Here is a 22,056-nt window from a genome sequence, read left to right as displayed (position 1 = left end):
ACAGCGAGTGAAGGGGCGCGGCAAGACCCAGAGGAGGACGGTGGGGGAGAGATCTGCCCCCAGGATAAAGCAACTTGGTGTGGCCCTGGAGGCTGGGTGTATTAGGAGCGGCTGCGGAGGCGAGGAGGCACAGAAGCCACCTGGGCCCGGAATAGTAACTGGAGTTATGGGTCCTTGGGAACCGGGGCTGGCACGGAAAGGGGAGCACACCCTGAGTGAAGCTACAGGCGGTGTGGGTTGCGAGCTTGGACCTCCTTGGAAACTGTGGTCGTGGTTTGTTGCAGCTGGCAGCAGGCAAGCGGCCTTGGAATCAGCGATGAGTGGCGCAGCTGGGATCTTGATTTCAGTGTTCAAGAATTGTATATCAACAAGAGGAGAGATAGGGAGTACTTTGAGACACTCTTATTCCCCGGTTATGTTTAATAAGCAAAAAAATAAGTGTCATATGGTTTCAAAGAAAACACACGAAGGAGCAACGAAAAAATGGAAAAAACTGTCACATTTAGGACGTTTTTTAGGAAGGCCCTCACTCACCACCTGGTGATGACATGCTTCATCATTGGGCCCCACTGAAGAGGCCGAATGCCTCTTCAGTGTGCTTCGACGCCAGATCTACTGCGGAGCAGGATATGTGAGTTTAAGGTGTGCAGTGAAAAATAAACTAAATAGTGGTGAGGGGATTAAAAATGTCTTTAGTGTATCAGGAAATGATTTATTAAGCGATCACTTAGGACATGTTATTAAAAATGAGTGTAGGAAAGTAGTCCACAAATTAATTGTGTAAGAGAAAATGTATTCCTACTAACTCCTGGTTTAGGAGGCTTCCTTCATTAAGGTTTCTGCACTTTTTGGGTGTAACAGGGGTATACCATGGGTCACAGGAGGGGGGTGGTAGCATAATTGGCACACTGGACAATTGGCACACTGGCAAACTGGACCCAGAAGATCTTCGGGGTCCAGTTTGAGGGTAATGCAGGTATACTGAGGGTGCCTAGAGTTGAGGGCGGTGTGCCAATTACGCTACCACCCCCCTCCTGTGACCCATGGTGTACACCTGTTACACCCAAAAAGTGCAGAAACATTAATGAAGGAAGCCTCCTAAACCAGGAGTTAGTAGGAAGACATTTTCTCTTCCTATTTTTCGCACTTTTTTCACTTTTCTTTTTACACGTACACGTCCCTAGGTAAGGGTGGGCCTTAGCGTGCTCATACCGCCAGGGTTTAGTACACATATATAGTCCTGATGAATGCCTGGTAAATACACACCGTTTCAGAGGCAGAAACATGTTGACTGACTAAGGAAATAACCACACAGTTAATTCGTGGACTACGTTCCTACACTCATTTTTAATAACATGTCCTAAGTGATCGCTTAATAAATCATTTCCTGATGCACTAAAGACATTTTTAATCCCCTCACCACTATTTAGTTTATTTTTCACTGCACGCCTTAAACTCACATATCCTGCTCCGCAGTAGATCTGGCGTCGAAGCACACTGAAGCGGCATTCGGCCTCTTCAGTGGGGCCCAATGATGAAGCATGTCATCACCAGGTGGTGAGTGAGGGCCTTCCTAAAAAACGTCCTAAATGTGGCAGTTTTTTCCATTTTTTCGTTGCTCCTTCGTGTGTTTTCTTTGAAACCATATGACACTTCTTTTTTTGCTTATTAAAGTGTTCAAGAATTGACATTACTGGATAGCAAAGGTGCGCCACGGACTAGGTTGCGCAGTCTGCGGAACAGGGGTATTCCTGGTGAGAGGGCCCACTGATCTTGTTGGACCACACTTGGGAACTGGGGCTCTCTTCTCGGATGCGAGGGAGCCCCTATAACTAACGGGACACGAGCTGGATGACCTGGTCATGGGGAAGCCAAAGGGGAAGAAGGATGGGGCGCACCAGCTATCGGACTGAGGCTCCAGCCCAGACTGACCTGGATGGCCTGGAAGTACACCGAGACCGTGGAATGCAGCAACAGTTTGATCGCATATTGGCGGCCATCGCGGATTCTCGCAACAGTCTGCAGCAGGATATTGCGCAGGTGGCGACAGGCCTTGGCCTCGTGAGAGAGCGGATCATTCTAAGCTCGCAGACAGAGTAAAACAGGTGGAGGGCATACTCCAGGATGTAGCATCAGCCCAAACTGCGCTGGCGAGCAAAGTGACGGATGCCTTGGACCCTATCCTGGCGCTGGAGAGGCGGGCAGAGGACGCTGAAAGTAGAAATTGACGAAATAACATCCGTGTAGTGGGTCTTCCAGAAAAAGAAGAGGGTTTGAACATGGTGCAGTACCTAGAGAATTGGCTGAAGACGGTGGTGGCTCCTGAGGGACTGTCCTCCTTTTATACATTGGAACGTGCGCATAGAGTACCTGGGAGGCCGCCACAACCGGGGCGTCCAGCCTGCCCAGTATTAGCTCGTCTGCTACATTACAAGGACAGAAACTACTTGCTCCAGAAGGCGCGTACCGAAGGGCCATATCAAGTTGGAAACGGCAAGGTAACTTTATTCCCGGATTATACTTTGGATGTAGGTCAAAAAGGAGCTCAGATCGGAGGGACTCTAGTACTCCCTGTTGTTCCCCGCCAAATTGAGAATAGTAGTGGATGGTAAAACTCAGTTCTATGACACCCCAGACGAGGCGTGGACATGGTTGGAATCCCAAAGGGCTGGAACGGATCGAATGTGACTAAGGGATCCAGACTCTTTGGGGGATCATCGATTGCGCAAGTCACAACGACTTCGACACAGATGGAGGGGTCTGCGAAAACCATCGACATCACAAACTGAGGTAGAACGGCGGGGTGCTGGAAGCGGTGTTGCCGCTATCGGGAGACCTGCTGACCAAATCACCGGAGGGTACGGACTCAGAAAAGGACAGAGCACAGTCGGACGCTGAGACATCAAAAGCGGACAGTCAATGAATGCCGCAGGTCACTCAGGCCACAGCTGATGGGCTGTTAGATGAGTAATGGTTTGCATTTTGGGAAATTGCTGTTGGACTGGTGGAGGCAAGGGGGAGCTTGTGGTCGCTATTGTGGCTGCAGGGCGTTGGAGTTTGGTAGTCCATGGAGGGGGGCTTTCGGAGGTCGCTCTGTGGCGCAGGACCGGGACAATTTGTGGGGGCTTAACTGACCCTGAAGTGGTGCGCGGGAGGGAAGAGGATTCAGTGTTTCACTGGGGGATCTGGGCAGGGTTAGTGTTGGCACTAGGCACCCCCCAACTGCCATAAGGCATGCCTGCAGTGATTACTGGTGGGCTTAGATGTGTGTTGATTGTTGGTATGGTTTGGATGGGGACTGGCAGTTTGGTTCTAGGACCTGTTTTTGGGGAGGTGGGGGGCAGAGATGTTAGGGATATGGTTGAGAGGTAGGGGCCACTGGTGTGTATATGCTTACGCAGGGCAAAATATGGAACTTGGTCTGCTGCGATGGGGGCGTTACCTGATTTGCGTTGTGTCACTTGGAATGTGAGGGGACTGCACACTATTACGAGGTGCCATAAAGTCCATGCATATTTAGTCAGAAGAGGAGTACATATAGCACTGCTACAGGAAACCCACCTTACTAAAGCAGAAGACCAGGCGTTACAGCGCAGGTGGAGGGGCCAGGTTTTTAGCACGTCATATTCGGCATTTGCACGGGGGCGTTGGTTTGGGTGAGAGCAGGGGTCCCTTTTCAGGTCACGAAACAGACAATAGATCCAGAAGGTTGATTCATAGTGGTGAAGGGGCGATTACATGGTAGGGACATAGCGCTGTGTAGTGTATATGCACCAAACATAGACCAAGCGCGCTTCCTAGACCGCATGTCAGGCACATTAGCACATTACTTTGCAGGCCCAGTGGTGCTGGGAGGGGATTTTAATTCCATAGCTGATATATTTCTGGATAGATCACACCCCCCCCCCCCTCCCCCCTTGGCAGATTCTCCCATCCATAGGCTGGCCAAATATAGGCTGGAATGGCAAAATAGATGGAACCTAGTAGACATATGGCGCAACCACCACCCAGGAGACCGGGATTATTCCTTTTTCTCAGCGATGCACAAGCTACACGTTAGGTTAGATGCAGTTTTATGTTCCACATCGATAGTTCCTACCATAACACACTCTGAATATTTGACTAGGACCCTGTCCGAACATAACCCATTGCTGATTAGCATGCACCGGATGGCGGTGAAATCCGACATTCACACTTGGAGATTGCAACCTGAGACATTAGATGATCCGGTTTTCCAAAGGGAGTTGGGGAAGGGATAATGCACTATTTTACAGAAAATGAAGGGACTGCTTCTACTAGGGCAGGGGAGTGGGACGCCTTTAAAGTGGTGATAAGGGGGCTCTGTATTAGCAAGCATGTAGGAGTGCGGAAGGTGCTGCTACAGGATATGGACAAGGCGGAACACAGACTAAGGGCAGCCGAACAAGCTAGGCCTGAGCACCCGGAGGTACAAGCAGAAGTGGTGGAGGCAAAGGAAGCAGTGGCCGGGGAGATATGAAGATTACGAAGCTTTGATTAAAAAACCTATGTTACTAAGGCTCATGCTGAGGGGGACAAAGCGGGTACCTTGTTGGCATGGTTGACCAACCCTAATTCAAGAGGCTCTCCAATGATGGTGTTGAAAGCGCAAGATGGTAGCGCCATATACACTCAGCGTGAGATTATGGCTCGGTTCCTGGAATATTATGAGGCGTTATATGAAAGTTATCTAGTAGCGGAGGAGTCCGACATTGAAGCCTTCTTAGGGAGCGTGCCCCTTCCGCAGCTAGAGGAGGAACAATCCGACTCTTTAGGCCGGGATATTACACTTGAGGAGATCCTGAGCGCGATTAAGCATTTGGCCTGTAATAAAACTCCAGGTGTAGAAGGTCTAACCGTAGAAATCTACTCGCGGTATGTGGACATGCTGGCTCCGAGGTTGCTGGAGGTTTTTAAAGAGGCTCTGGAACTGGGCCACCTTCCTATGACAATGAGTGAGGCGCTCATTATCCCTTTATTAAAACCTGGGCGAGAGGATACGGACACGACTGCCTACAGGCCATTATTGATGTTATCCACGGATTATAAGATGCTGAGTCGAATATTGACATCCCGTCTCTTGTAGCATATGACTTGTTTAATACATGGGGATCAGGCTGGGTTTATTCCAACTAGGAACACAGCTACAAATGTGTGGAGGTTGTAGAAGATCCTGGGGGAAGCTCGTCAATGCCCACGATACTGTCGGCGGATATAGAGAAGGCCTTTGATAGTTTGGAATGGCTGTATTTATACAAGACACTGGGGCGTTTTGGACTGGGTGCTTCGTTCGTAGGCTGGACTAAGGTGTTGTATACCTCTGCAGTGGCTAGAGTGCGAATCGGGGCGTTGGTCTCACCCCAATACCGAGTGTCTCGCGGGACGAGACAGGGCTGCCCACTTTCTTCGCTATTGTTTGCTCTGGCAATAGAGCCTTTGGCGGCGAAAGCTAGGTTGGGGCGGAGCTATGAGGGTCTGTGGTTTAGAGGCGACCTGCAGTATATTTCGCTATACGCGGATGATCTATTGAGGTTTCTGGCGGATACGGGGGAGCACTGGAGGGAGCTGCAGACTTGCTATCGGAGTTTGGTGACATCTCAGGGCTGCGGGTGAATTGGAATAAGACGTGCCTGTTCCCGTTGAAGCCTGGCGGATTATTACCTGAAGATATCTTGGGATGTACGCTGGGAGCCGACATGCTTGACATACCTAGGGGTCCGTATTTACCATGAGGTCAGTGATATGTTGGAGGGGAACATAGGGAGATGTGTGAGAGCTCTGAAAGGCAGCATGGCATTCTGGTCGACGCTTCCACTGTCTGTAATGGGACGGATAGCTTTATTAAAAAAGGTGGCGCTACCTAGGCTGCTGTATTTCTTTAGAACATTGCCTATTTGGATCCCGGGCTCGGTGTTCAATTTATTGAAATCTATGATTGTGGGGTTTCTCTGGGGAACTGGCAGGTGGAGGGTAGCCCAAACAACACTAGCGAGGCAGAAGGCTGAGGATGGGCGGGCGGTTCCTGATTTCGAGCTTTATTATCTAGCAGCTCAGCTTCGAGTCTTGACACAGGCGATCGCAATGGAGTTTAGAGGCCCTGAGCACCTGAGAGGTAAAGGGATCCCAAGACACATACTGGCATTTATAGTCTGCAGCAAAAGCTTAACCTTAGGGATCTCTCATTAGAAGAGAAAACGTTGAGATTATGCTGGAATCGTAGCCAGCGTAGAGCCAGAGTACTACATCCCTATGCACCTGAAATTCTGCTGGGGATGGTAACCGCGTGCCCCATGGCGGAGACTGGATGCCTGTGATGGAGTGGGAACAGGCGGGGATTCAGGTACTGGGAGACTTATACGAGGAGGGTGAGTTGGGGTCCTATCTGGTGCTGCAAGAGAGATATGATCTACCTGGGGGAGGATTTTTGATACACGCCGCACTGGTATTTGCAATGCAGAAGCATTGGAGGGAGGGATCAGTGGAGCCCAAGATGACGATGGCGTGTCAGTATGTAGTGATGGCGGCAGGGACCTTTAAGGCGGTTACGTGCCTTTATTCAAGGATGCTAAATGAGGGGCTAGCACCACTAGATACCTTACGACTAAAATGGGAGGCAGGGATTGGGAAGCCCACACCGGAGGCCACATGGGGACATATCCTACGCAGGGCTTGGAAAAGTACTAGGAACGCACGGTTCCAGCTGGTGCACTTCTTTATACTGCACAGGGCATACCTAGGATCAGGAAATACTTCCAGGCTGAGGACGCAGCATGTCCTCGCTGTGCAAGGAGGGAGTGGAGCTGGAACACATGCTATGGGAGTGCCCAAAGCTAGGGTATTACTGGGATGAAGTGGAAGACCTATTGAATGCAGTCACCGAGCGACACTTAGAATGGCTACATGCATACTACATTTGTTCCCCCACACTTCCAAAACAAAGGTGACAAGTAAAATTGTGGATATGGGATTATTATTAGCAAAAAGGGAAATAACGATGCACTGGAAGTCGAAGGAAGGTCCCAATAGTAAGAGATGGAGGGCTGAACTAAGTAAATGGGCTAGTAGCGAGAGTACTACCAGATTCCAACAGGCGCGATGCTCAAATAAGGAGAAAGCATTGGAATCGGCGACAGCATGGGAGACGCTGCTGCAGTCTTTATCTGATCAGCAAGTAGAGGACGGATAACTGGAGGGCGATATTATTAACAGAGACCCCTTGCATGTCCATCATGGGTACGCTTGGAATACAGTTAGATCACAAAATGGGTTTTATATTTTTGTGCTTGATGTGATACACACAAGTGGACAGGGAGGGGGATGGGATTTAGTAGGGATTAGAAATAGTTTAGCAAGTAAGTTGAGGTACATGTCAAGGTATGTGTAAAGGTCTTGGATAGATCACTATGCCATCATTGAATTGGGGAACTGCTGCAATAATTGATTACTTTTGAGATGATGTAATGAAAAAGTTCTGGAACATGACTCAGAGTATTATGGCTATGACCTGCACTGTATTTTGCACTTTGTCATCATGCAACGAATAAAAAGTGTTTAAAAAAAAACAACAAAAAAAAGAACCACGTGAGAAATAGAAATCAGGCCTGGGGCCTGTGGAATCTCTGGGGCTACTCAGGACAACCAAAGGTAAGGATGTAGGAGGCCCACGGGAGACGCGTGCAGTGTCTAAACACAGCCGCGGGTTACCATTGAATTTCTATGGGAAACAAACAAGTTACAATTTTACAATTTAAGGACACTTCTATATGAACTACGATGGAACCCTTTTAGACGTAGACACTAGGAGGGCCAATACCCTCGAGACTACCAGAGTACTCGTGTTACCTCACCCACGAAAGCCGGGTGCATAGGTGTCTTTTGGTGTCGGTTTTCGTCATCTATTGCAATGGAGATCTGCAAAGAAGTGCTGCGGGCGACCACAGAAAAAGTGTCCGGTGGATCCAAGGGTGGATTGAAGATCTGAAGAACCTGAAAGCAGAGGAGACAGAGTCTGGGACACTAGCCAGTGACCAGGGCAGCAATAGAAAGATGCCACCAGATGTCGGGTGATTTCAGGTGAAAAGGTGAAGTTTGTCTCTTCAGCCAAGAGGACCAGGAGGCGTCGATGATGACCAGGAGCTGGATTCGAGCTGTACTATACAGGATCTAGTTGACTGCGGTGTTGGTATCCAGATTGGACCCAACAAACCTTGGCAAACGCAACCCACACAGGATGTCAAGATTGGCTTCAGTGCAGACCAGCAAGGTCTGTGGAATTTCTCCTTTGCAGTGAAGTTGAAGCAATCCTGGACCAATCAGGAAAGCAAGTTGAAACAAAGGATTGTCTCCTTGGGGGCTCACTAGCCAACAGACTAGGAACCACAAAGACGCGTTAAGCGGAAATGCACATAGCAGGCCCACGGGCCACTCGTGGAGTGTGGGGCTTTGAGCTTCAGTGCAAAAGGTGCTCGGGTATGGGGCTTCAAGCACCTCAATGCAAAACTTCGGGATACCTCGGAAAGTTGATGCAGGTAGCAAAATGCAGGATGTACAGGAGTTCTGGTTCCACGTCTCTCGTGTCTGCCATGGATCCCAGCTTTGCTGTGAGCAAAGGTCGGGGTCAGAGATGTCTGGAAGTCCATGTCCTGTGTCACTGAATCTTCGGGATCTGACGGGAGCCTCAAAAATGCAGACCGGCAAAGATGCTGTTGGGGCCTGTTTGAACAGGGTGGTCACTCCTTGACCACAAGGGAGATTTCTTCCATCTTCCAGTCGATATAGAATGTCGAAGGTCCAGGATATATGTTGCAGAGTTTTGTCCAAGGTAATCTAAAGTCCTAGGGACTGGGGTTCTATACTTCTCGTAAATTTAGGGGTGGACTAACTCTAAGGTCCCTCCTATGGGTGGACCTGGGGTGGGGGTGGTTACACCCCTTCCCCTTTGTACAGTTTTGCGCCAGAGCTGGGGCTGAGTGCCCCAGCAACCGGTTTGAACTGGGAAATGCATGGAGCACCTAGGATGCCCCAGGCAGTGTCTGAAAAGCATTCACTGAATGCAACCCTCCCTGCCCCAATACCCTAAAGCCTGTCTGGGGAGGTACCAGCACCTCCCTGGACAGGAAACCTATTGTCCAGGCCTCCCCTGCTGGAGTTTTGTCCAGCAGCAGGAGGGCAGACTCGTGTCTGTGGCAGCAGCATCCATTTTGTGATGCTGGGGCTCTGTTTAACTTTAACCGGGTAAACCAGTAACTACATGTCTTCTCCCTCTAAAAAGGTGGAATGCTATCCCCGCCACCAGAACTGGTGGGGGGATAGTATTCAAAAGTGTTTGACACCTTACATGACATGTTTTGATAAAGCCAAACCAAAGTTAGCATTAACTGTGAGGATTATAATGCATTTAAGAGTATATGGTATGGCTATATCATAGAACAGCTATAAAGAGATGTTCTGAAAGCTGCAGAGGGGCTCAGCTCATGCTAGGGCACCCTCTCACATAAAACCAAGCACTCTGCCTCCAGGATTGTCAAGGCCTGTCATAGGAGTGACTTATAGGTGTATATGTGTCTATATATATGTATATAGATAGCAGTATACTATATCTTAGTAAGGGGTGATTATACCACCTTACCCAGGCTGTATGAACAGACCTGTGGTGTCAGTTTGGAAGGCAAACCAGGGGTGGCACAATACATGCTGCAGCCCCTGGTAGGCCTAGGGTGCACCTATGCCCTGGGTACCTATGGTACACTATACAGGGGCTCACAAGGATGACCCAGTAACCAATCTGGTATGTACCTAAAGTACATGGTATCAGTTTAGAGAGAGAACAGCTGGGCTGCAGGCCTGATTAGCAGGTCCACAGTCACACTAAAGTAAAAAAAAAACAGAGAATCACAGCAAAAAAGTGGGGGTACCATAGGAAGCAGACCCTACTCTCCTACAAGACTCCCCCCACACACACAAACACAGGTACATTAAACTAACCTTGACCAGTTGAGTCTCCATGTTCTAAGTGGAAATATCTGGAAAGTCCATCTGCATTGGCAATGTTTACTCCCAGGTCTGTGTTCCACTGTATAGTCCATCCCTTGTAGGGAAAAAGACCACCTGAGCAGTTTGGGATTTTTACCCTTCATCTGTTTTAGCCACAAGAGGGGCTTAAGGTTTTTCTCAACTGTGAAGTGAGTACCAAACAAGTATGGTCTCAGCTTCTTCAGGGCCCAAACCACAGCAAAGGCCTCCCTCTCAATAGCTGACCAACATTTCTCTCTAGGGGTCACCCTTCTGCTAATAACATCTACTGGCAGGTCTTGACCTTCTTCATTCAATTGTGATAGTACAGCCCCTATCCCCAACTCAGAAGCATCTGTTTGAACAATTAATTATTTGGAGTAGTTTGGATTTTGCAGAATGGGAGCAGTGCACATGGCCTGCTTCAGGTCATCAAATGCCTTTTGACAGCTGACTGTCCACTGAACTTTCTTAGGCATTCTTTTAGAAGTTAAGTCATTCAGGGGTGTCACAATGGAACCATATCCCTTGACAAATCTCTTATAGTACCCAGTCAGGCCCAAGAAAGCTCTGACTAGAGTCTGGGTGGTTGGAGCAACCCAATCCATTATGTTCTGGATTTTGCTCTGCAATGGTTTAACCTGGCCTCCACCTACAAGGTGGCCCAGGTACACAACCTGACTCTGCCCTATCTGGCACTTGGTAGCCTTGATAATTAGGCCTGCTCTTTGCAGGGCCTCCAAAACATTTTTCAGGTGGATCAGGTTACCTTCCCAGGTGGCACAAAAGACAGCAATATCATCTAGATAAGCTGCACAGTAGGCATCCAGGCATGAGAGGACTTGGTTCATCAACTGTTGAAATGTGGCAGATGCATTTTTCAGACCAAAGGGCATTACCACAAATTGATAATGTCCACCAGGGGTTGAAAATGCTGTCTTTGGCTTGGCCTCATCAGCTAACCTGATTTGCCAGTAGCCAGCTGTCAAATCAAATGTGCTCAGATATTTGGCAAAGGCCAATTTATCTATGAGCTCATCTGCTCCAGGTATTGGATGGGCATCTGTCTTAGTGACAGCATTGAGACCGCTGTAGTCTACACAAAACCTCACCTCTTTCTTACCACCCTGGGTGTGAGGTGGTGGCACTAGGACTACTGGACTAGCCCAAGGGCTATCTGAAGGTTCAATTACTCTCAATTCCAACATTTTCTGGACTTCTGTCCTGATACAGTCCCTGACATGATCAGGTTGCCTGTAAATCTTATTTTTAACAGACAGACTGTCCCCAGTGTCAACTTCATGAGAGCACCAGGTAGTCTGACTTGGAGTCAGTGAAAACATATGTCTGTATGCCTGCAGAACTTGTCTGCAGTCACTCTTCTGCTGGTCAGTTAGGCTGCCTGCCAAGGCCACACCATCAACTGAACCATCATCAGGGTTCTGAGAGATCAGGTCTGGGAGAGGATCACTCTCTTCCTCCTGTCCTTCATAAGTAGCCATGAGCAAACCCACGTCTGCCCTGTCAACATATGGCTTCAGTCTGTTGACATGAAGCACCCTGTGGGGGCTCCTTCGAGTTCCAAGATCAACCAAATAGGTTACCTCTCCCTTCTGTTCAACAATAGTGTGGGGTCCACTCCACATGTCTTGGAGAGCTGCTGGGGCCACTGGTTCCAACACCCACACTTTCTGTCCTGGCTGGTAAACAGTCAGTACAGCCATTTGGTCATACCAGGCCTTTTGCAATTCCTGATTTGCCTCAAGGTTTTTGGATGCCTTTTTCATATACTCAGCCATCCGGGAGCTGAGACCAAGTACATAGTCCACAATGTCTTGCTTGGGAAGTTTGAGAGGTAACTCCCATCCTTCCTTCACCAGACAAAGGGGTTCTCTTACAGGATGCCCAAACAAAAGTACAAAAGGGCTGTAGCCAACCCCCTTCTGTGGGACCTCTCTGTAAGCAAACAAAAAGCAGGGTAGAATGATATCTCATCTCCGCCTGAGCTTTTCTGGGAGACCCTTAATCATACCCTTTAAGGTCTTGTTGAACCTTTCAACTTGACCATTGCACTGTGGGTGATAGGGTGTTGTGGACTTATAGTTCACTCCACACTCCTTCCACATTGCAGTTAGGTAACTAGACATGAAGTTTGCACCTCTGTCTGATACAACCTCCTTAGGGAAACCCACTCTTGAGAAAACTCCCAAAAGGGCTCTTGCCACAACAGGTGCTGTAGTGGTTCTAATTGGTATGGCTTCTGGGGATCTGGTGGCATGATCCACTACCACCAGAATAAACCTGTGCCCAGAGGTTGTTTGGGGATACAGTGGTCCAACAATGTCTATCCCAATTCTTTCAAAGGGAACGCCCACCACAGGTAGTGGTATAAGGGGGTCTTTGTAGTGCTCCCTGCTTTGCCACTGGCTTAGCAGGTCACACAGGAGCGCCAAAACTCCTTTGTGTCTTCAGACATGTGGGGCCAGTGAAAATGTGGAACAAGCCTGTCCCAAGTTTTATTTTGGCCAAGATGTCCTGCTAATGGGAATATCAAGGGCTAGTGTCAAAAGGAAGCCCCTGAATGCCAAAGGTATGACCAACATCCTGGAAGCACAAGGCTTGGGGTCTCTACCCTCTGAATACAGGAGCCTTTCATCCCAGTAAAGCTTATGGGTTCCACTAGCGTTCCCTGCATCCTCAGCAGCAGCTTGCTGTCTGAGGGGTTCAAGAGAAGGGCAGTCCAACTGCACCTGCCTCAGATCTGCCCTAGAAGGTCCCCCTGTCCCATGAAACTCAACCTGATCAGGTTCAAGCTCTTCTAGGACAGTTCCTTCTTGGGGCTCACAATCAGCTTCCTCAGAAGGCTGATCCTCATTCTGAGGCAGGGGGAAGGCACAGCCTTAACCCTACTGTTTTTTTCCTGGAAGGCAACTGGTCCATTATTCCAGAATCCAGTGCCTGTTCAGGGTTGCAATTTTTGACCTGTAACTTAGTTACAGCAAGAACATGTGCTGATATGCCCAACATTTCTGCATGTGTCCTAAACTCCATTTCAGACCAAGCTGAAGTCTCTAGGTCATTGCCAAACAAATATTCTACAGGGAGGTCTAAACTAACAACAACCTTCTTAAGGCCTTCTTTCTGTTTGGATTGTTGAGAACCCCCACCATTAGAAGCATTTTGGGGACCTTGAGAAGACTTCTGGTCTTTTGCTTTCTCCCCACCCTTTTGGTCTTGCTTTTTCTGGTCACCACCTTGGTTTTGTACCTTCTTCTTCACCCTGGTTCTGGCCCATTTGCCTGTCCTCTTACCCAATTCTTATGGAGAGGTCAAATCAGAGTCAACTAGGTGTTGATGCAATAACTGGTTCTGAAAATTATTAAGCATCTGTTCTCTCATTATAAGATTATAAAATCCTGTATAGTCACTTACTTTACTGCCCAGTAACCAACCTTCCAGAGCCTTAGTAGCACAATCTACAAAATATGTCCAGTCCTGAGTCTGTTTTTGTGTATCTCTGAACAGCAACCTACACTGTTCAGTGGTTAGGCCAAACCCATCTATTAGAGTACTCTTCAGGACATTGTAGTTGTCAGCATCTTCTTCTCTAACAGTGAGGAGCTTGTCTCAATGCAGTATGTTTAAGTCTGAGGCCCCTGCCTACATTGGTCCGAAGTGACTTCACGCTGTTCTTCGTGACTGACGGATCCCTTCAAAATGAACATACAAGGGCCTCAGACTTAAACATACTGCATTGACCTAGGTGGCGGTGCCAAAAGACCAACAATCTATGAGTCTACTTTTTCGCCCCATGGAGGAATGAGTCCTGATTAGGATCCACTACTTAAATAAGAACAGACTGCCAGAAAGGACGAACTGCAGAGAAACCTCTGGCTTCTTCCACATACAGCTCTAGTCAGCCGTTTGGAGGAACAATCATTCTGTTCAACCCCAAAGTGTCGCTTATGAGGGAGGTCTTTTCCCCTTCTTCGCTCTTTCCTTTATTTAAAAGGTTATCGCATGAAAAACGAAATTTCCAGACTGAGTGTATATCCAGTTTAGTCTTGAATAAGATGGACCTATAAAGATTTCTCCATCGAAACGCGTTGACACTAAATTTCTGTAAAGAATCTGCTTGGGGAACATCGGTGTCTGAGAAGCATTAACAGTAATTGCTCCAGGCTGTGTTCTAGTATATAAATCCATAACAGAAATGTGTAATGTGTTAAGACTGATGTGTTAGGTCTAACTTTTTGTCTGTGCACTTACTGTTCATTTTTCATGCATTAGTTAGGATATATTTTTATGAAATGTCAATCGAATCCTCTTTTTTTATTGTGTACTTATTTGCTGTGTTTTTAATCTGAGAAGATTTTGTATCAGGCTTAATAAATTGTGTTTCACATTTTTTAATTTATTGGTTACATAATTTTCCTTTGTATTTGGTGGCTCTATCGAGATTTAAAAACGTGGTGAATGAGGTGTGAACCAAATGAATGAGTAGTATGGTTATGTGAAGTCTGCATGTGCGCATTGGTTCCCAAAGGATTTTTTGTTCTTTCACTGTATCAGTGCCCTAATCCCTTTTGGTGCTAAAGGGGCCCCTCTTTTCTACTGCACTCCTTTTAGACAACATGGACAGGGCATTTGACTCCCTAAGTTGGGTATATTTATTTGCATTACTGCGCAGAATTAAACTTGGCCCACGTTTCCTTTCTTATCTAATGCTTCTATATACAGATCTGACAGCGACAGTGCGACATGGAGCCGTTTGCAGCATGGGTGCGCATTGATGCGCAGGTCCGGGGCTTTGAGTGGGCTCCGAGTCTGTCCGACAGGATCGCACTATATGCAGATGATGTCCTGTTTTTCCTTACAGCTCTGGACAAGATGGGGCTGCGACTCCTGTGGGTCATGCAGATCTTTGGATAGACGTCAGGATTATATATGAACCCCCGCAAATCTACATTGTGGGTTCTAGGAGATTGAACGAGGGTAGGCGACGGGGGGAACACGATCCAGTTGGTTGTTGGGGGTCTGAAATACTTAGGGGTGTTCCTTTCGGACGTACCGGCCAGCTCCTGGGAGCGGAACCTGGCCACGGTATGTGAGCGAGTCCGTGTAGATCTTAAGTCCTGGGCATGCATGCCTTTGACATTGTACGGCAGATCAGCGATTTTCAAGATGGTGGCGCTTCCTTGGCTGCTCTACCAGCTACAGAATCACCCGTACCCGATCCCGCCCAGATGGTTCCGGCTGGTGAATTCTGTGCTTGGGCAGTTTCTGTGGGAGGGAGGTACAGTCCATGTGGCGTACGAACATGCTTTCTATCCACTTATTGTGGAGGACTCGCGTCCTCGAACATTCTCTCGTATTACCAGACCTCACACCTACTTGTCCTCAATGAATGGTGGTACGGCAACAGGAGAGACCCTTCATATGCGCTGGAACAACGACTCATGGGGCCCAATACACTGCATACTATTTTGTACTCGGCGCCGCTGCAAGGCGGGATGCCTTCAGCCACGTGGGTGGCATTCCTGATCTGGAGACAGACGCTGCGCCACATGGGTTGGTGGAATACCCTAACTAGGGAGACCCCCCTTTGGAACAATGGGCGCCTGTCCGAGTTGGCGGCCTTGCGGGGCTTCCGGGGATGGGATGATATTGGTATTTCAACTCTGGGGCATGTTATGAGGGGCATGACACTCAAGTCTTTCCAGGACCTGCAGAGGGAATTTCTTATGCCCCTGCCACAATTCTACTGGTACCTCCAGTTTCGCCATGCTTTGTTCCCCAGTCTGGAAGGCTTGGAATCTCTCCCTGAATTCAGCCCACTGGAGGTGAAAGTCTTTATGGGGGATCTGCAGACTAAAAAGATCTCCTGGATCTATCAATCTCTATTTACGCATTGCTCCACCACACCCCAGAAGCTGCGGGGGGACTAGGAGAGGGATGTGGGCACATTGGAGGAGGAGGATTGGAGGGAGTCACATGTTCTCCTGCCTACCAGAGTTCCTGGGATGGGAACTCCCCCGTACGCCGCGACTAGCTCTGCTCCACGTTATGGAGGGAATAGGGGGTGACATTTACAAACGACATCTCATGCAACTAGGCTTCACATTGGCAAAGCGAGATATCCCCAAGTACTTCCATTTTGTTGAAAACTTTATTTATAGGCATTTTTCAGTACAACAACACTACAATTACAGAGTGCAGTAGGCATTACATTGGTAGTCCATAAATACATCAGGACAGTACGTAGGTTGAATTTGACTGCATAAGGCCCAACATATAGCCGCCGGTATAGGCATGAGTGGAATACAGAATGTCACAGCAGTCTCAGTAGTGTTCAACTTCCTGATCATGCAGCCCATCGTTTTTTCGATTTGGTGATTGGTTTGTGATGGTGCAGCACCAACTTCTGTGTCTGTTGCAGCTGCTCTGAGCATATAGCTAGTGAGTGGTTCCCAAACATCACAGGGGTAGCAACTCAGCGTAAATATTGTTTTGCTCCTGACAGTAAGTAAGGTCCGTCAGCCATTCCTTAAATGTGGGCGCTCTGCCCCTCCCCCATCTGCAGGCAATTTTGCGCTTGGCCACAAGTAGGCTTATCGACAGAAATCTGTTAACGCAACCTTTGTGTCCTGAAAGGTATCCAGGAGACCCATTTCTGGTGTAAGATCAAGCTGCCCACCTATCATGTCTCCCAAGGCCTTCCCCACTTCAGACCAGTATTGCGCTATGGACCTGCATTCCCACGCTACGTGTAGAAAACACGCTCCCTCCTGCTTACAGAGGTCGCATCTGTCACTTTCTCACAATTGGAGTTTGTGTGGCCTTACCGGGGTGTAATACATTCAATGGAGGAATTTATTATGAATAATTCTGAACCTGCTGCTAGCAGTAATGCATTCAGTTTGTTGACAGCTGTACACCCAAGCCTCCTCCGTAACAGGGTGGATACATTCCGCTTCCCACCCCTCTTTCGCTTTCAGAATATTGTGTGCCCCCGCCCCTATGGAGGCTTCAAATATGTGGGACCTGGCATGTGGCGCCCCTGCCTGTAATGTTTGGTGCAATGGGAGCAATGGGGTAGGTTCCTTTGGGAACACGGGGGTTGCAGCTTTGACAGCTTGTCGCAAGCAAATATAAAGGAATCAGTCCATGGTGGTGGGTGATGTGTCGCCTACAAATTCGGCCGCGCTTTGAATTGCCCCTGATGGTATATGTCTCCCCAAGTATTTATGGCTAGTTTGAGAAGCATGCTCTTACAAATCCCTTCCTGTGTGACTGGCAGATTATGTTGGTTGAGCAGGGGGAGTAGCTGGGAATATAGCATGGCAACGTGGGACCTTTTGGCAATGGCGCACCACTCTTTATTGGTACAAGCCACAGTGGATTTCCTGCCCCAGGCTGTTTTCTCATCTACACCCAGGAATCCCACAAGAGGTAATGGCGCCGTAAGCCCCTGCTCCACTACCAAGTGTGTCATAAAGGGCGGAGGCGCAATCCAGTATGCAGCAAAGTGTGCCTGAGCACTGAGATAGTAGAGTGCAGGATCGGGCGCTTCAAACCCACCCTGAGCGAACGGCAACGTGATGGTGCGCCATTTAATCCAAGGTTGTTTCCCACCCCATGCAAGACGGAGCAGTTAATTCTTCAGCCTAGTGAAGAAAGGGCGCCCAGGGGGAACGGGATATTTGTGAACAAGTATAAACATTTGGGCATGATGACCATTTTCATTAAGGCTATCTGGCCTGCTAGAGAACGCGGGCGAGCTATCCACTTGTTGATCAGGTCTTCAACCTTAGCAAGGGCCACCCCGTAGTTAGTGCGCAGAAGTTCTTCCTTGTGGTACCGTTCGTGAGCGTCATGACTTGGGATTTACTCCCGTTGATGGTTATTCCCGAGAAGGCCCCAAATTTTATTATTTTGCGTATCATAGCATTTAATCCTTCAGCAGGATTTCGCATATATAGCGTGATATCATCCGTGTAGAGCAGGGGTCTTCAAAGTGTGGGGCGCGACCCCCAGGGGGGCCACGGAGTGATTGAAAGGGGGTCGCGCATTCCCGATCACACTTCTGCCCGGGGCCCATCTGACTACAGGGATTCAGCCCCCCTCCTCCCCCGTAGTGTCTCAGCTCGAGCTGCAGTGAGCTCCGCTGGGCTGTGTCTGCAGTCTTATCTCCAGCACAGCCCGGCACCCCTGAGTTTCACAGGTCGTTAACGGCCATTTGCATATTTACATACCTTTTGAAAACTGATCACTGAGGCTGTTTTTTTTTATAGTTCCAGTAACCCCTGGGCCCCAACTCAGCCTTTCCCTTACATTTGTATTTTACATTTACTGCAATAGTGTGAGAATGTATTTCATGAAAAGAATAATAAAAAGTAGAGTTGCCAGAAGAAAAAAATATCAGCCATTTTTCAACACACTGTTTGCTACCTCTCACATTTTGTTTGCTTTATATACTTTCACAAGTGCCACCATTGCCTACGTAACGTTTGTTCTTGTGTTTGAGTGTGCCATTTACTGCAGTATTATACCTCTACTTTTACTTTGTACGCTTTTGTAACTTGCACACATCACTTTTTCCTCCTGTAATTGACCGTTTGCTACCTCTTGTATTTTAGTTGCTTGCTATTGTCACTTTTGCCTCATGTAACTTAACGTTTGCTTTTGTACTTTGTTCACTTGTAATTTTCTCCTCATGTAACATTACTGTTCCTATTCTGAAGCGCTCTGACACATTCGGGTAAAGTCCGCGCTATATAAAAACGCATAAATACATTCGTAATGGGACTTGTCTGTCTTTGTTCTCTTTAATTATCAGTCATGGATCATAGAGGCAGCCCTAGAACACAATTAAAAGTGCTTTCTATTTATATTTGCTGTTCCAAGTATGCACAGATGAGTGCTGAAATATACAGCTTTAAGTGACTGCTTATTTTTGTACCGTCTGGGACATCAAAATAGTGAGCAGGCAACCCTAAACATAGGACTGGAAGTATGTTGCAAGATCAGAATATTTATTTCCTCCACCCTCGATCCCTGATTAATGTCATAATAGCAATAGTTTAACCTATATCTTAAACCCTACGCCGCAGTCAATAATATGTTGAATTACTTCAAGTGTCTGGAAATGCACCCTGCATTCAGAGAACTCACTTCTCATTCTAGCACTTCACTTTCATGCTCACCCTGCATTCACAGCGATCACAATGCACTCACACTGATCACCATGCACTCACATCATTCACCCTCCCACCCTGCACTCGCAGTGATCACTCTGCAATCACAATGCACTTGCGTTGTTCTCCCTGTACCTCAACCTGCAGTCACGCTACTCATCTGCACTCATCCTGCACTCATGTGACACCTCATTCACCTGCCCCCTCACTGCTCACTTTGCAACTCGCTCAAACAAGCCCATCATTAACCATGCATTCTTTCATCCCACTCTGCACTTATATCCACACTCAAATTCATATGGCCACCTCACTCACCCTGCAGTCACTCCTCTTTCCCTACTCTCATACTGTTGCATCGCTCACCGTGCACTCACATGGGCACTCTTCTCATCCACAGAGGGCAGGGTTTTAGGGACCCCTGCTGCTCCCGGACAGGGCCAGGTGAGCTTCAAATGTGGCAGCACGTATTCCTGCGGAGTGGAAGGCCCATCACAAAGGTTGACTAGACATCTTTCTGATGTTAATTGCTGTATTTTGGTTGTAAACTGGTACTGTTTTATTGTGAGCAAAAAAATGTCAAAATAATGAAGCAATTCTATCCCAAAATAACGTGGCATCACATAACATTTACATTTTCCTCTCACACAATTTAGTCAAGCCTTCCGTGTAATTTGGTCCTCACCTGCCTCGTAATTCCAGAAGCCCTGCTTACAGGTTTAGAAATGTTTGTCAGGAGGGGGTCCTTATGACTGAAAATGTTGACAGGGGGGTCTCGGCACCCAAAAGTTTGAAGACCTCTGGTGTAGAGCGATATTAAAACGGGCCTCATGGGGTAGCCTAACGCATATTGCTTATGGTCCTGATGCAGCATGGCTGCCAACAGTTATTGCTATATGCCATGGCTATTGCGAATAGCAGGGGTGAAAGGGGGCACCCTGCTGCATGCTCTCTGGTGATACAAAAGGGCAGGGAGCTGTTGTGTGTTTATTTCGATACCGTATATAGGTTTCCCAATTCATGCCCTTATATAGGCACAATTCTCATTGCCCTTATTTAGGAATAGAAATCCAACCCTTATTTAGGCATTATCCATGCTAACCAAATACAGACATGGTCACCTACATCCGTCCATCCACGTCACAACAAGTTCTTGGAAAACCAGACTCTTAAGCCTTTAGGATTTCCACTGCTTGGATTATTGATTTCTTCAAGAACTCATTTATTATGCATGAACATCTATTCCTTAGGGGTTCATTATGACGTTCCTTTGCCCGACTTTTACGTCAATACTGGCATTCCTAAACACCTTCAAGGTATAAATATACCTTCACTTGCCATGGCAAGACACAGCTGCATACTTGCACGGCTCAGCTACACAGCTTGCCACGGCAAGTTCGGAAGAAATTTGAGTCCCCGCCTGACGCACTGACCAGACGCTGTCATCCTCCTCGCAGAGAATCCAGCTCCAGTGTTTCTGACTCCCCTTGCGGGGTGTTAGACATCGAGACCCGGAAAGAGATTCCAAACTCTCTCATTCTAAGGTATGGAGCAGACTAGAACCTAGAGGGACTCTTGGCAACTCTTGGCAAAACTAAACCATACCTAGTTATACTTTAGAAAACAGCACCTACTGCTTACCTCGTACTGCGCTTAGGTTAGGTATATTGGGGTAGAACTATTTAAAAGCACCAGATGAGTATTTACATGTTAGCCTGTGTTATTTATGTATATATTTTTATGAATATATATCATAGTTACAAACCATGCTATTGCAGTATTATTTTATCTTACTGCTAACGCTGCATGTATTATACTTCGCATTCTGGCTTACGATTGTAGCAGCTCCTATCTCTTGCACAAGAAATAAGACTGTTCAATAAACTCTTTTTATTGAAACACCCATCTATCTATTTCTGTGTAGCTCTGTAGAATCAAAGCATGCAAGATTGACTGAGTGAAACTGTTATCTATTGTTTCCACGATTCTGAGAAGAACTGTTCCGATTCTAAGGGAAACAAAGTTGTCAAGTTTATGCAGTTGTCAGAGACTAATCCCTTCTTGTTCAATCGAGAAGTTTCTAGTGACCTATGAGCTAGATGGCACACACAAGTAATTAAGTTTAACGTACTCTATAGAGACATACTGACCTCAGTCCTATGTCAAAACTATAGTGTATATTATTCCAATGCGCAGAGCCTATACGGGGTATAGGAACTACACTACAGAGCATTTTCCGCTCAACAGCAATGAGGCGCAGGGCTGATTGTACAGCAATTTAATCCACATGAGAAATCCCGGAGGAAATCCCATGTGTGTCAAGACTGCGAGGAGGTATCCACATTCCAGGGAGTCAAACGCTTTGGTGGCGTCTCGGAAGACCGTCACCGCCTGTTCCTGCTGGTCGATATCATGCAGGATGGAGAAGAGAGTCCATAGGTTATGTGAGGTTGACCGGCCAGGTATGAAACCCACTATAAGTCTATCCATCAAGAGTGTAAGCCTATTGGCCAGGACCTTTGCCAATATCTTGATGTCTCAGTTTATCAGTGACAGAGGTCTATACAAGTCTGTGGATTCGGGGGTCTTTACAGCATTCAGTAATGAGACTAGCATTGCTTCCCGCATGGTTTGCGGGAATATCTCTGTTTGAGCAGCCTCTTCATAAACTGCTTTTAGGAAGGTGGCCAGTGTATCTATGTAGTTCTTGTAAAATTCTATACCCACTCCGTCAGGTCCCGGCACCTTGCCGTTACTTATTTGCATTATTGCTTCCCGTATTCCGTCTAATCCCAAGTCAGCCGCTAAGAATTCCCTCGGCCAGTTGCCAAGC

The sequence above is a fragment of the Lissotriton vulgaris genome, chromosome 6, assembly GCF_964263255.1.
Source record: "Lissotriton vulgaris chromosome 6, aLisVul1.2, whole genome shotgun sequence".
In the NCBI taxonomy this organism is placed as follows: domain Eukaryota; kingdom Metazoa; phylum Chordata; class Amphibia; order Caudata; family Salamandridae; genus Lissotriton; species Lissotriton vulgaris.
Note: the sequence above shows the minus strand (reverse complement) of the source record.